Below are 13,370 nucleotides of genomic sequence, written 5' to 3' on the forward strand. Positions count from 1 at the left end.
TATATGTATGTATGTATACACTAGTGTCTTTTTATTGATAATTTAAAGTAAACCCTCCACTCATGCGCTGTCAAGGCTAGCCAAATGGCATATCAATGAATAGGTACCCCATCCTTACGTCCAGTACATTAGCTAGGCATACCATAGACCGGAAGCAACCTAGTTCCACGTATAAGCCGCACATGCTTTTTACCTCGAGTTGAGGGTGTCACACGCTATATATACATCAAATGTATGACAGAAATCCATTTTGGACAGTCTTGGAGTACTGGTGTATCGTGTATGCCTCCAGTGATCTTGCATATGATGGCTGGGTCAGGTTAACGTTGTGAGGTGAACTCGAGATGGAATCATTTGTTCTGGCTCAAGCAGTGTTGGTGTATGGGCGTTGCTCCCTTGTTGAATGTGTCGAGGTGGCTAGATCCATATACTAAATGTTCTGTTTCTTTTTGGGGATTTCAATAAAGTTGTAAGATTAGCATGTGGTCATTTAATCGATTGTGGGAGTTAGCAGCGTTTTAGGTTTCTATTTGCATGTTATTTTGCCTCCATATATTGAGCTTTCAACCAATAAAATGAGGTGTGTGCACTGAATGATTCAAAGACTGGGATAATGATCCTTCCTTATCGTAAAACAAGTGTAAGAGTGGTTACTAATATTTGATCACACAGGCTTGAAGCTAGTTAGTGATTTAGAAGTATATTTCACTCAAGATTGAAATAGCTCGGCTCCAAACTTGAACACGAAGATGGTAGGCTCAACTAAATAAAATTAGGAAAATAATAAACTGATTTCCTCTACTTGTCACTTATCATGGTTCATCATTGGATTGTACTTCAAGCCATCAATATGGCAAGGAAAGACTTGAAAGTAACTTCACCACATTCAAGCTGATTACCTCAGGTCGCTGACCACCAGTAGTATAAAGTAGTATTATCTTTGCAGTTACCTGTCTAGAATTCGATGTTTAGGACCTTAATCAATTTCATGACCTTGTATTACCAATGTTTAGGACCTTAACCCAAATCAGCACATTTTAGCCTCGTTTGTTTGGTACAAGCCTGTGAACACAAAATCACCTGTTGATGCAAATGTGATGCAAGCAAGCACGACTTCGGTAATAGTGGCATCGTGAAAAGATCGTTAACATTCACAGTAAAACTGGCATGAATGGCTTGCCTGGCCGAGGTCCGTCCAGGCGAGGCTACTCGATCGGTTCAAAAGCATACACACAGAGATGGGAGGCTAGCTGCACCCAAAAAGTTGCGTCTTTGCTCTGGAAGGCGTTGCATACGACCTCCTTGGATTATTATGTTTCTTTCACATGGCGGCCCCTTTCAACAGTCTTTGATTCGTAAGTAGGTTAGTTTGTTGGAAAGACTGCCAAACCACAAACCATACATGCTCGATCATTCTAAAATTAGTCTAGAAAAAGAAATCAATCTAAATTCTCTTCAACAAATGGGCCTGAACCTGATCGATGTTAGAGATGTAATAACAGAACCTATGCTACATGTATGATAATGCAGTGAGGAGAAAACAAATATGAAAATCATAGTACTCTACCATCCACGTAATGAAGCCTGCTTTCAAATGTTGGATTTTATTCATATGCACCCCACTGCCTCGAATAGGAACATGCTTTCAAATGTTGGATTTTATTCATGTGCTGTGCAACTGCAGCAACGCAAATACGATACTACTGTACGTATCCATGCGATGGCACAAGGGGTGCATGCGGCCTAACCCACAACGGGCGTCTGGACGACCACGCCGGTCGCCGCGTCTGACACCACGACGACACGCCAGGGGTGCGGGCCCGGCGGCCAAGGGCCCGTGCCTATGTAGAAGGAGATGGAGACGTCAGGCCTGTCCTTGCTGATCTGGAGCGCTGCGTCGTGCGCCGACCAGCCCACTACCTCCGGCCACGACGCCTTCATGCTGCCGGCGCCGGCACCCGCAGGCACACTCCTCCCCGTTTTGCCCGGTGGTACTGAAACTTTCCACGGCTTGTGGCTGATGAATATGCAAGTACCTAGTAAGCCACATTTGATGGTACTTTATAGACGCAAATTTCTTCCACGGAAGTGGTGGTAAGATGACGGGTAGCATCATGTCATCAATAAATTAAAATGATAATGGGTTGCATCACGGACACCACAGTCCTTTGTTGGCTGATGGGCAGCGTCGGTTACTAGGAGAGGAGAGCACGCAGCTTTTCTCACTCTCCTTTCTAGGAAAAGCAGGAAGAAACTTGATGACTCGTGCACACTAGTGTGCCCGTCGACTGTGAAACATCGAGGATAGCCAAGAACGTGTTCAGACTGGTCTCTCTTCTACATTGAGCTTGTCGATCTCAAACGGACGTTTGTTTTATCAGAATTCTGTCCAATTAGAATGGCAAAATGGACGCATGTGTCCGGTTTTGGCCATACACCGGTCGGTGCATTCAACACGCGGCCGCATCCCAAACTTTTGTGTCCGTATTGCACTTAGAAAACCCAAAATAAGGCATTGCAAAAGTAGGTTAAAACATACATATAACAGTAACTTAATTAAACAGCCAATGATAGTCACGTCCCGCATGTCTAATTAAGTTAAAAAAAATGTAGATCTGCCACTGCGCGCAGCCGATGCTCTCGCCGTCTTTAGGTGCCACCACTAGTGCATAATCGGGCTTTAGTCCCAGTTCGTAAGGACCTTTAGTCCTGGTTCACCAACTGGCACTAAAAGGTAAGGACTAAAGCCCCCCACCACCTTTTAGTGTCGGTTCGTCACGACCCGGGATCAAAGCCAACAACGTGGCACGAGCCCGCGCCGGGGGGCTGGGGGGCTTTAGTCCCGGTTGGTTACACCAACCGGGACTAAAAGGTTTGGGGTTTTTAAGGGTATATTTTTCCTTTTAATTTTGTGTTTTCCATTTTTTTTTCATTCCAAACATATTTTATGCTGCTACATACTATACACGTTATGCATATACTCCCTCTGTTCCACAATATAGTGCGCCCACACATCCCGAGATCTAACTTTGATCGTAACTATAACCAACGAGATCGATTGCGGAGCAAACAAAAATTATACCACTGAATTCGTATCGAATTTAGATCTCGAGAAGCGCGGGCGAACTACATTGTGGAATGGAGGGAGTATATATAAATAAAATTTCTTGAAGAACCGATCATATATATATCATCGAATTTCTCGTATGACCATTCACACACACACACGCGCGCGCACGCACACACGCACAGAGAGATAGGTAAAACCGTGTCTATCATAACTTGCCACAAAACTAGTTAAGGCTTGCTAAACATTTAACGGTTTAAAAGTAAGTAAAAAATTATGAAACAAATAGGAGAGCCTCACTCTAATATAATAAGATGATCCAACAGTGTGATTGTGAAAATATAGATTTATGTATCCTCGGCGAAAAAAACAAGCATTTCAGCTCACTGCAGGATCAATATATATTGAAACTTTTGTTGTTTTTGTCCAGGACACATGCACTCATATTTTTTCAATCCCTCTGTTGGATCATGTTATATTATAGGTGTGTTGGTTCAGTATTTTTTTCAAGATTTTTGAGAAATTTTACATTGTCAAAAACCTTAACTAGTTCTGTGGCAAGCTATTGGATCATCTTATATATACTATTTGGTGTATACAATTTTTCCTATGATTTGCAGATCATTACATGCATGCATTAGGTGTAATGGGATTCTCCTTTGGGATCTATGACCTGATCAAGCAAAAATCCCGCTATTTTTTTTTGAATTGCTCGTACGCGATCCTCTGATAGGAGCTTATCCCGCATCTATTGCATCTTTATTAAAAAAGATCAATATGAATATATTAGTTGTGTGTATATATATTAGATCATGATAAAAAGAATTGTGAATAGTGTTCTGGCAAACGTACCTAAAGTTGTATATCATCTTTATTCCTTTCGGACGTCATAATGCGATTATTCTCGCAAATGTAGTATGCACATAAATTATTCCCTGGCGCCTGCCTCAGGCATTTTAGATAATAGAATTCAATCAGATAATAATTAATCAATCATGATAATGATATTGAAACTAGAATTAAAGACATGCGCAAACGCAGCTAGTACTACTTAATTACCTTGTGTCGCACCCATTTCAGTTGTTCTTTCCATTGGCCTTCAACCTGTTTGATGAACTTTTGCCAAATCCTGCCCGCCGGCAAAGAAAATTGAGTAAAGGAGTTATTAATTAGTTAATATCAGGAAATGAACAAATGAGGCCGGTATAGTGCGATAATGATTGAAATTACCTATCGACCATCCCCCTCACGATTGAGTATTCATTAGTATCTTTATATTGTGAGTCCAGTACTTGAACTTTTTCCTCGTCTATTTCAATGATTAACAAGATCTAGTGGAAACTGCATGCGCACACGTTTGTATAATTAAGCGGGCATGTGCATAACTCATCAACTACACTAATTAACATCTAGTAAGCAAACATATAATTTGTAGTACAAGATATAGTAACACTACCCGAAGTTGTAAGGAAGTAGTAATTCTGATTGGGTATTTAGTCGCTTAAAAAACTAGCAAGCTTCTCTCTGTGTCTTTTCTCAACCATTCAATTTACCATGTCTCTTGATTAATGGTAGTTGGGTCAATGAACCCAATGCCATAGCGTTCACCTCTTTTCATTTCATACATCTTCATTCTACTTAATACCATAGAAAAGAATATAGTGACAATAATTACAGGTAATGAATGAGCACAACTAGCTAGAGACTTAAATTACAGAAAGAAATCACTTACAGACAATAGCAGCTGATGATAGATTTGTCAAGTGCGTCTTGATTGAATAACTGAAACATTTCTTGAAACTCAACCCACAAATCTTTTGCATGGAAGTAATGCTCTTCCTTGACTTTCACCATGAGGGACTCTTACCCATTCTTTACTTCTCTCAGGTACCACTCATGCAATTCATACATTCTTGTTGATAGAAGTGGGATCTCCTCAGGCTTGACCAGAGGTTGCCCAGGGACAAATTTCCATCTTAATTCCTCCTCTGTAAATGTTTGGAATTCCTCGATGCCTAGGAGTTGTTGAACAGTGTCACCGACCTCTTTAGCCTGCCTTCTATGATCGTCGGTTATTACTAGCTGATCGCCGGTACTCCCGTGTGGTTGTACAATGAGGGGGGGGGGGTCGATTGCACTGCCTGTTCTCCAAGCTGGGGAACCGTTTGCCCGCTTTTTTGCCAACTACTTGGCTCGAGCTCGACTCCTTCTCTTTTTATGCACGATATGACTTCTTGATAGAGCACTCATAGTCTGAGTCCTTTTTCTTCACAGCCGGATGAGCATTATCAACAAAGTGTTGTATGACTTTCTCAGGTACTTTCTCCCTTGGCGGCGGCGGCGGGGGGAGGGGGGTTGGTGCAAAATGAGCCTTTACCTGGGTATCCACTATGGTCGTATTTTCCTCATCAGTCAAGTCGTAAGGCAACTTCGGAAGAGGCTTGAGGCTTGGACCAAATCTGAATTTCTTGCCTGTTGTACCGCTAGGCGCTGTAGCTGCGGCACCTCTCTTCTGCTGTTGTTGAGGCGGCAGAAACGGCTGATGCGGTGCTGGCCTTGGAGGAGGAGGAGTCGGCTGACGCGGTGCCTGACTTGGAGGAGGAGGAGGAGGCTGACGCGGTGCCGGACTTGGAGGAGGAGGAGTCGGCTGACGCGGTGCCGGACTTGGAGGAGGATGAGTCGGCTGACACGATGATGGACTTGGAGGAGTAGGAGTTGGCTGGCGCGGGGGACTTGGAGGAGGAGTCGGTGGCCTTGGAAAGACAATGCAATCATTTCTCCATAGAATGCTACGATGTATGGCCTCTCACAGTGTGCTCTCCTTGTCACCTCATGTATGTCAAGCTCTACATCATTATATCCCGACATCACTGCATCCACCCCGACACGAGCGTAGCCAACTGGAATCGGATTGCCATGGAAGGTTACTTCAGGGGGACTTGTTAAAGCATAGCCGTCTGCCACCTTCATTGAGGTTCTCTTATTTGGTGAGTGTCTGAAGAAAATATCACTTCATGGATGTGAATGTATTGCAAGCAAGCACGACTTCAAACTGAGTAGCATCGTGAAAACATATTTAACATGCACAATTAAAGAGGTATGAATGGCTTGCCTAGTCAGGGTTCACCCAGGCGAGAGATTAAGCTGGCCCGGGCACTCAGAATCCATGGTCGGGGTGTGCGACGGTTGCAGTTTGCATGCTTCTCGATTGGTACACAAAGCACGCACACTCACATGGGAATCCAGCTGCACCAAAAAGTTGCGTCCCGTCGCATTGGATTTTGTGGTGGCTCACTCTTGGTCGGTTAGCAACAGCTTATCCCAATATTTAGTACTATTCAAAATTAGCTATACAAACATGCAATTAAGAGATAGCCCTTGTGCTATTCAACTGTTAATATATGTGCTCATCTATGCTCTTTGATTCAGATGTAGGTTAGTTTGTTGGGCTAGGCCACCATCATGCTTGCTCACGAAATTGATCTATGTCACTTAGGTTGATGGTGAACTAATGAAGCACTGGATATTGGTAGGCGGCCAGTATACAACCAAACACACATCTTATTCAGTTTAAAATTTCCTCAGTCCCGAGGGATGGAAAATCACTGAGAATTGCTCTTTTTTGCATCATGGCATGCAAGGGGCATAAAAGCACTGTTAGAGTTGTGCACTATGCAAGCAGATATTCTTCATGTTGTCTTGTTAAATGTGTTATATTTTGCGTGCTTCTTAACATAGAATTGGACATGATGCATTGATGGTAGATTGCAGAAGAAAATTATAAGAAAGCATAGTGATGTATCATCCACGTATAATATTTATCTGATCAGGCTAAACCTGCATCCCACAAGACAGTGTCTCGAATAAATATACTATTACTTTGGGCAGTAATTCTCCATCTATCAAGTTTTGGATATTATCCATGTGGCATGTGCAACATTGCAATACAATACTACTATATGTATCCGTGTGCATGCACAAAGGGTGCATGAGTTGCGTGCTGACCGAGGACGGGAGTCTGGATGACGACGCCAGTGGCGGCTAAATTTTGTGTTTTGACCCTTTTGACGTAGTTTATCAGGATCTGACCCCGGTATGATTTTTTTTTAGATTTGACCCTTTTGCTACCGGCGTAGACCCTAGTTGTTGAAGGAAATATGCTCTAGAGGCAATAATAAAATTATTATTTATTTCCTCATATCATGATAAATGTTTATTATTCATGTTAGAATTGTATTAACCGGAAACATGATACATTTGTGAATACATAGACAAACATATAGTCACTAGTATGCCTCTACTTGACTAGCTCATTAATCAAAGATGGTTATGTTTCCTAACCATAGACATGTGTTGTCATTTGATTAATGGGATCACATCATTAGAAGAATGATGTGATTGACATGACCCATCCCGTTAGCCTAGCACTTGATCGTTTAGTATATTGCTATTGCTTTCTTCATGACTTATACATGTTCCTGTAATTATGAGATTATGCAACTCCCATTTATCGGAGGAACACTTTGGGTGCTACCAAACGTCACAACGTAACTCGGTGATTATAAAGTAGTACTACAGGTGTCTCCAAAGGTACATGTTGGGTTGGCGTATTTTGAGATTAGGTTTTGTCACTCCGATTGTCGGAGAGGTATCTTTGGGCCCTCTCGGTAATGCACATCACTATAAGCCTTGCAAGCAATGTAGCTAATGAGTTAGTTACGGAATGATGCATTACGTAACGAGTAAAGAGACTTACCGGTAACGAGATTGAACTAGGTATTAGATACCGATGATCGAATCTCGGGCAAGTAACATACAGATGACAAAGGGAACAACGTATGTTTTTATGCGGTTTGACCGATAAAGATCTTCGTAGAATATGTAGGAGCCAATATGAGCATCCAGGTTCCGCTATTGGTTATTGACCGAGAATAGTTCTAGGACATGTCTACATAGTTCTCGAACCCGTAGGGTCCGCACGCTTAAGGTTTCGATGACAGTTATATTATGAGTTTATGAGTTTTGATGTACCGAAGGAGTTCGGAGTCCCGTATGAGATCGGGGACATGACGAGGAGTCTCGAAATGGTCGAGACGTAAAGATCGATATATTGGACGACTATATTCGGACTTCGGAAAGGTTCCGAGTGATTCGGGTATTTATCGGAGTACCGGAGAGTTACGGGAATTCGCCGGGGAGAAGTATTGGGCCTTATTGGGCCATACGGGAAAGAGAGAGGGGCTGCCTAGGGCAGGCCGCGCGCCCCCCAAGGCCTAGTCCGAATTGGACTAGGGGGAGGGGCCGCACCCCCTCCTTCCTTCCCTTCTCTCTTCCTCTTCCTTCTCTCCTACTCCTACTAGGAAAGGTGGAGTCCTACTCCCGGTGGGAGTAGGACTCCCCCCTTGGGCGCGCCTCCTCCTCCTTGGCCGGCCCTCCTCCCCTTGCTCCTATATATACGGGGCAGGGGGGCACCCCATGACACACAAGTTGATCTACGGATCGTTCCCGTGTGCGGTGCCCCCCTCCACCATATTCCACCTCGGTCATATTGTCGTGGAGTTTAGGCGCAGCCCTGTGCCGGTAGAACATCATCATCGTCACCATGCCGTCGTGCTGACGGAACTCATCCCCGAAGCTTTGCTGGATCGGAGCCCGGGGATCGTCATCGAGATGAACGTGTGTTGAACTCGGAGGTGCCGTACGTTCGGTGCTTGGATCAGTCGGATCGTGAAGACGTACGACTACATCAACCGCGTTGCCATAACGCTTCCGCTTACGGTCTACGAGGGTACGTGGACAACACTCTCCCCTCTCGTTGCTATGCCATCACCATGATCTTGCGTGTACGTAGGAAATTTTTGAAATTACTACGTTCCCCAACAGTGGCATCCGAGCCAGGTTTTATGCGTAGATGTCATATGCACGAGTAGAACACAAGTGAGTTGTGGGCGATACAAGTCATACTGCTTACCAGCATGTCATACTTTGGCTCAGCGGTATTGTGAGATGAAGCGGCGCGGACCGACATTACGCGTACGCTTACGCGAGACTGGTTTCACCGTTACGAGCACTCGTGCTTAAAGGTGATTGGCGGGTGTCTGTCTCTCTCACTTTAGCTGAATCGAGTGTGGCTACGCCCGGTCCTTGCGAAGGTTAAAACAGCACTAACTTGACGAACTATCGTTGTGGTTTTAATGCGTAGGTAAGAACGGTTCTTGCTAAGCCCGTAGCAGCCACGTAAAACTTGCAACAACAAAGTAGAGGACGTCTAACTTGTTTTTGCAGGGCATGTTGTGATGTGATATGGTCAAGACGTGATGCTATATTTTATTGTATGAGATGATCATGTTTTGTAACCGAAGTTATCGGCAACTGGCAGGAGTCGTATGGTTGTCGCTTTATTGTATGAAATGCAAACGCCCTGTAATTGCTTTACTTTATCACTAAGCGGTAGCGATTGTCGTAGAAGCAATAGATGGCGTAAACGACAACGATGGTACGATGAAGATCAAGGTGTCGCACCGGTGACGATGGTGATCACGACGGTGCTTCGGAGATGGAGATCACAAGCACAAGATGATGATGCCCATATCATATCACTTATATTGATTGCATGTGATGTTAATCCTTTATGCATCTTATCTTGCTTTGATTGACGGTAGCATTTTAAGATGATCTCTCACTAAAATTATCAAGAAGTGTTCTCCCTGAGTATGCACCGTTGCCAAAGTTCGTCGTGCCCAGACACCACGTGATGATCGGGTGTGATAAGCTCTACGTCCATCTACAACGGGTGCAAGCCAGTTTTGCACACGCAGAATACTCAGGTTAAACTTGACGAGCCTAGCATATGCAGATATGGCCTCGGAACACGAAGACCGAAAGGTCGAGCGTGAATCATATAGTAGATATGATCAACATAGTGATGTTCACCATTGAAAACTACTCCATCTCACGTGATGATCGGTTATGGTTTAGTTGATTTGGATCACGTGATCACTTAGAAGATTAGAGGGATGTCTTTCTAAGTGGGAGTTCTTAAGTAATATGATTAATTGAACTTTAATTTATCATGAACTTAGTCCTGGTAGTATTTTGCAAATTATGTTGTAGATCAATAGCTCGTGTTGTTGCTTTCGTATGTTTATTTTGATATGTTCCTAGAGAAAATTGTGTTGAAAGATGTTAGTAGCAATGATGCGGATTGGATCCGTGATCTGAGGTTTATCCTCATTGCTGCACAGAAGAATTATGTCCTTAATGCACCGCTAGGTGACAGACCTATTGCAGGAGCAGATGCAGACGTTATGAACGTTTGGCTAGCTCAATATGATGACTACTTGATAGTTTAGTGCACCATGCTTAACGGCTTAGAATCGGGACTTCAAAGACGTTTTGAACATCATGGACCATATGAGATGTTCCAGGAGTTGAAGTTAATATTTCAAGCAAATACCCGAGTTGAGAGATATGAAGTCTCCAACAAGTTCTATGGCTAAAAGATGGAGGAGAATCGCTCAACTAGTGAGCATGTGCTCAGATTGTCTGGGTACTACAATCGCTTGAATCAAGTGGGAGTTAATCTTCCAGATAAGATAGTGATTGACAGAGTTCTCTAGTCACCATAACCAAGTTAGTAGAACTTTGTGACGAACTATAGTATGCAAGGGATGACGAAAACGATTCCCGAGCTCTTCGTGATGTTGAAATCTATGAAGGTAGAAATCAAGAAAGAGCATCAAGTGTTGATGGTTGACAAGATCACTAGTTTCAAGTAAAGGGCAAAGGGAAAGAAAGGGAAACTTCAAGTAGAATGGCAAGCAAGTTGTCACTCCCGTGAAGAAGCCCAAAGCTGGACCAAAGCGTAAAACTGAGTGCTTCTACTGCAAAGGAAATGGTCACCGGAAACAGAAATACCCTAAATATTTGGTGGATAAGAAGGATGGCAAAGTGAACAAGGGTATATTTGATATACAGGTGTTTGATGTGTGCCTTACTAGTGTTTATAGTAACCCCTGAGTATTTAATACTTGTTCGGTTGCTAAGATTAGTAACTCGAAACAGGAGTTACATAATTAACAGAGACTAGTTGAGGGGAAGTGACGATGAGTGTTGGAAATAGTTCCAAGATTGATATGATCATCATCACACACTCCCTATATTTTCGAGATTAGTGTTAAACCTAAATAAATGTTATTTAGCGTTTGCGTTGAGCATGAATATGATTTGATCATGTTTATTGCGATACAGTTATTCATTTGAAGTTAAAGAATAATTGTTATTCTGTTTACATGAATAAGACCTTCGATGGTTATACACCCAATGAAAATAGTTTGTTGGATCTCGATCGTAGTGATACACATATTCATAATATTGATGCCAAAAGATGCAAAGTTCATAATGAAAAGTGCAACTTATTTGTGACACTGCCGTTTGGGTCATATCGGTGTAAAGCGCATGAAGAAACTCCATAAAGATGGATTTTCGAAATCACTTGGTTATGAATCATTTGATGCTTGCGAACCGTGCCTTTTGGGCAAGATGACTAAAACTCCGTTCTCCGGAACAACGGAACAAGCTACTGACTTATTGGAAATAATACATACCGATGTATGCAATCCAATGAGTGTTGATGCTCGTGGCAAGTATCTTTATTTTCTGACCTTCACAAGATGATTTGAGCAGATATGGGTATATCTACTTGATGAAACATAAGTCTGAAATAGTTGAAAAGTTCAAAGAATTTCAGAGTGAAGTGGAAAAATCATCGTAACAAGAAAAATGAAGTTTCTACGATCTGATCGTGGAGACAAATATTTGAGTTATGAGTTTGGTCTTCATTTGAAACAATGTGAAATAGTTTCGCAATTCACACCATCTGGAACACCACAATGTAATGGTGTGTCCGAACGTCATAACAGTACTTTATTGGATATAGTGCAATCTATGATGTCTCTTACTGATTTACCACTATCGTTTTGGGGTTATGCATTAGAGACAGTTGCATTCACTTTAAATAGGGCACCATCAAAAAATCCATTGAGACGACGCCTTATGAACTGTGGTTTGGCAAGAAACCAAAGTTGTCGTTTCTTAAAGTTTGGGGCTGCGATGCTTATGTGAAAAAGTTTCAACCTGATAAGCTCGAACCTAAATCGGAGAAGTGCGTCTTCATAGAATACCCAAAGGAAACTGTTGGGTACACCTTCTATCACAGATCCGAAGGCAAGTTATTCGTTACTAAGATGGATCCTTTCTAGAGAAGGAGTTTCTCTCGAAAGAAGTGAGTGGGAGGAAAGTAGAACTTGATGAGGTAACTGTACCTGCTCCCTTATTGGAAAGTAGTTCATCACAGAAATCAGTTCCTGTGATTCCTACACCAATTAGTGAGGAAGCTAATGATGATGATCATGAAGCTTCAGATCAAGTTACTACCGAACCTCGTAGGTCTTCCAGACTAAGATCCGCACCAGAGTGGTACGGTAATCATGTTCTATAAGTCATGTTACTAGACCATGATGAACCTACGAACTATGAGGAAGCGATGATGAGCCCAGATTCCGCGAAATGGCTTGAGGCCATAAAATCTGAGATAGGATCCATATATGAGAACAAAGTGTGGACTTTGGTTGACTTGCTCGATGATCAGCAAGCCAAATTAAATAAATGGATCTTCAAGAGGAAGACGGACACTGATAGTAGTGTTACTAAGCTCAACTTGTTGTGAAAGGTTTTTCGACAAGTTCAAGGTGTTGACTACAATGAGATTTTCTCAACTGTAGCGATGCTTAAGTCTGTCCGAATCATGTTAGCAATTGCCACATTTTATGAAATCTGGCAAATGGATGTCAAAACTGCATTCCTTGATGGTTTTATTAAAGAAGAGTTGTATATGATGCAACCAGAAGGTTTTGTCAATCCTAAAGGTGCTAACAAATTGTGCAAGCTCCAGCGATCCATCAATAGACTGGTGCAAGCATCTCGGAGTTGGAATATACGCTTTGATGAGTTGATCAAAGTATATGGTTTTTATACAGACTTTTGGAAAGGTCTGTATTTACAATAAAGTGAGTGGGAGCACTACCGCCTTTCTGATAAATATATGTGAGTAACATATTGTTGATCAGAAATGATGTAGAATTTTTCTGGAAAGCATAAAGGAGTATTTGAAAGGAGTTCTTTAAAAAGAAAGACCTCAACAAAGCTACTTACATATTGAGCATCAAGATCTATTGAGATAGATCAAGACGCTTGATAAGATTTTCAATAAGTACATACCTTGACAAGATTTTGAAGTAGTTCA

The sequence above is a fragment of the Triticum dicoccoides genome, chromosome 5B, assembly GCF_002162155.2.
Source record: "Triticum dicoccoides isolate Atlit2015 ecotype Zavitan chromosome 5B, WEW_v2.0, whole genome shotgun sequence".
In the NCBI taxonomy this organism is placed as follows: domain Eukaryota; kingdom Viridiplantae; phylum Streptophyta; class Magnoliopsida; order Poales; family Poaceae; genus Triticum; species Triticum dicoccoides.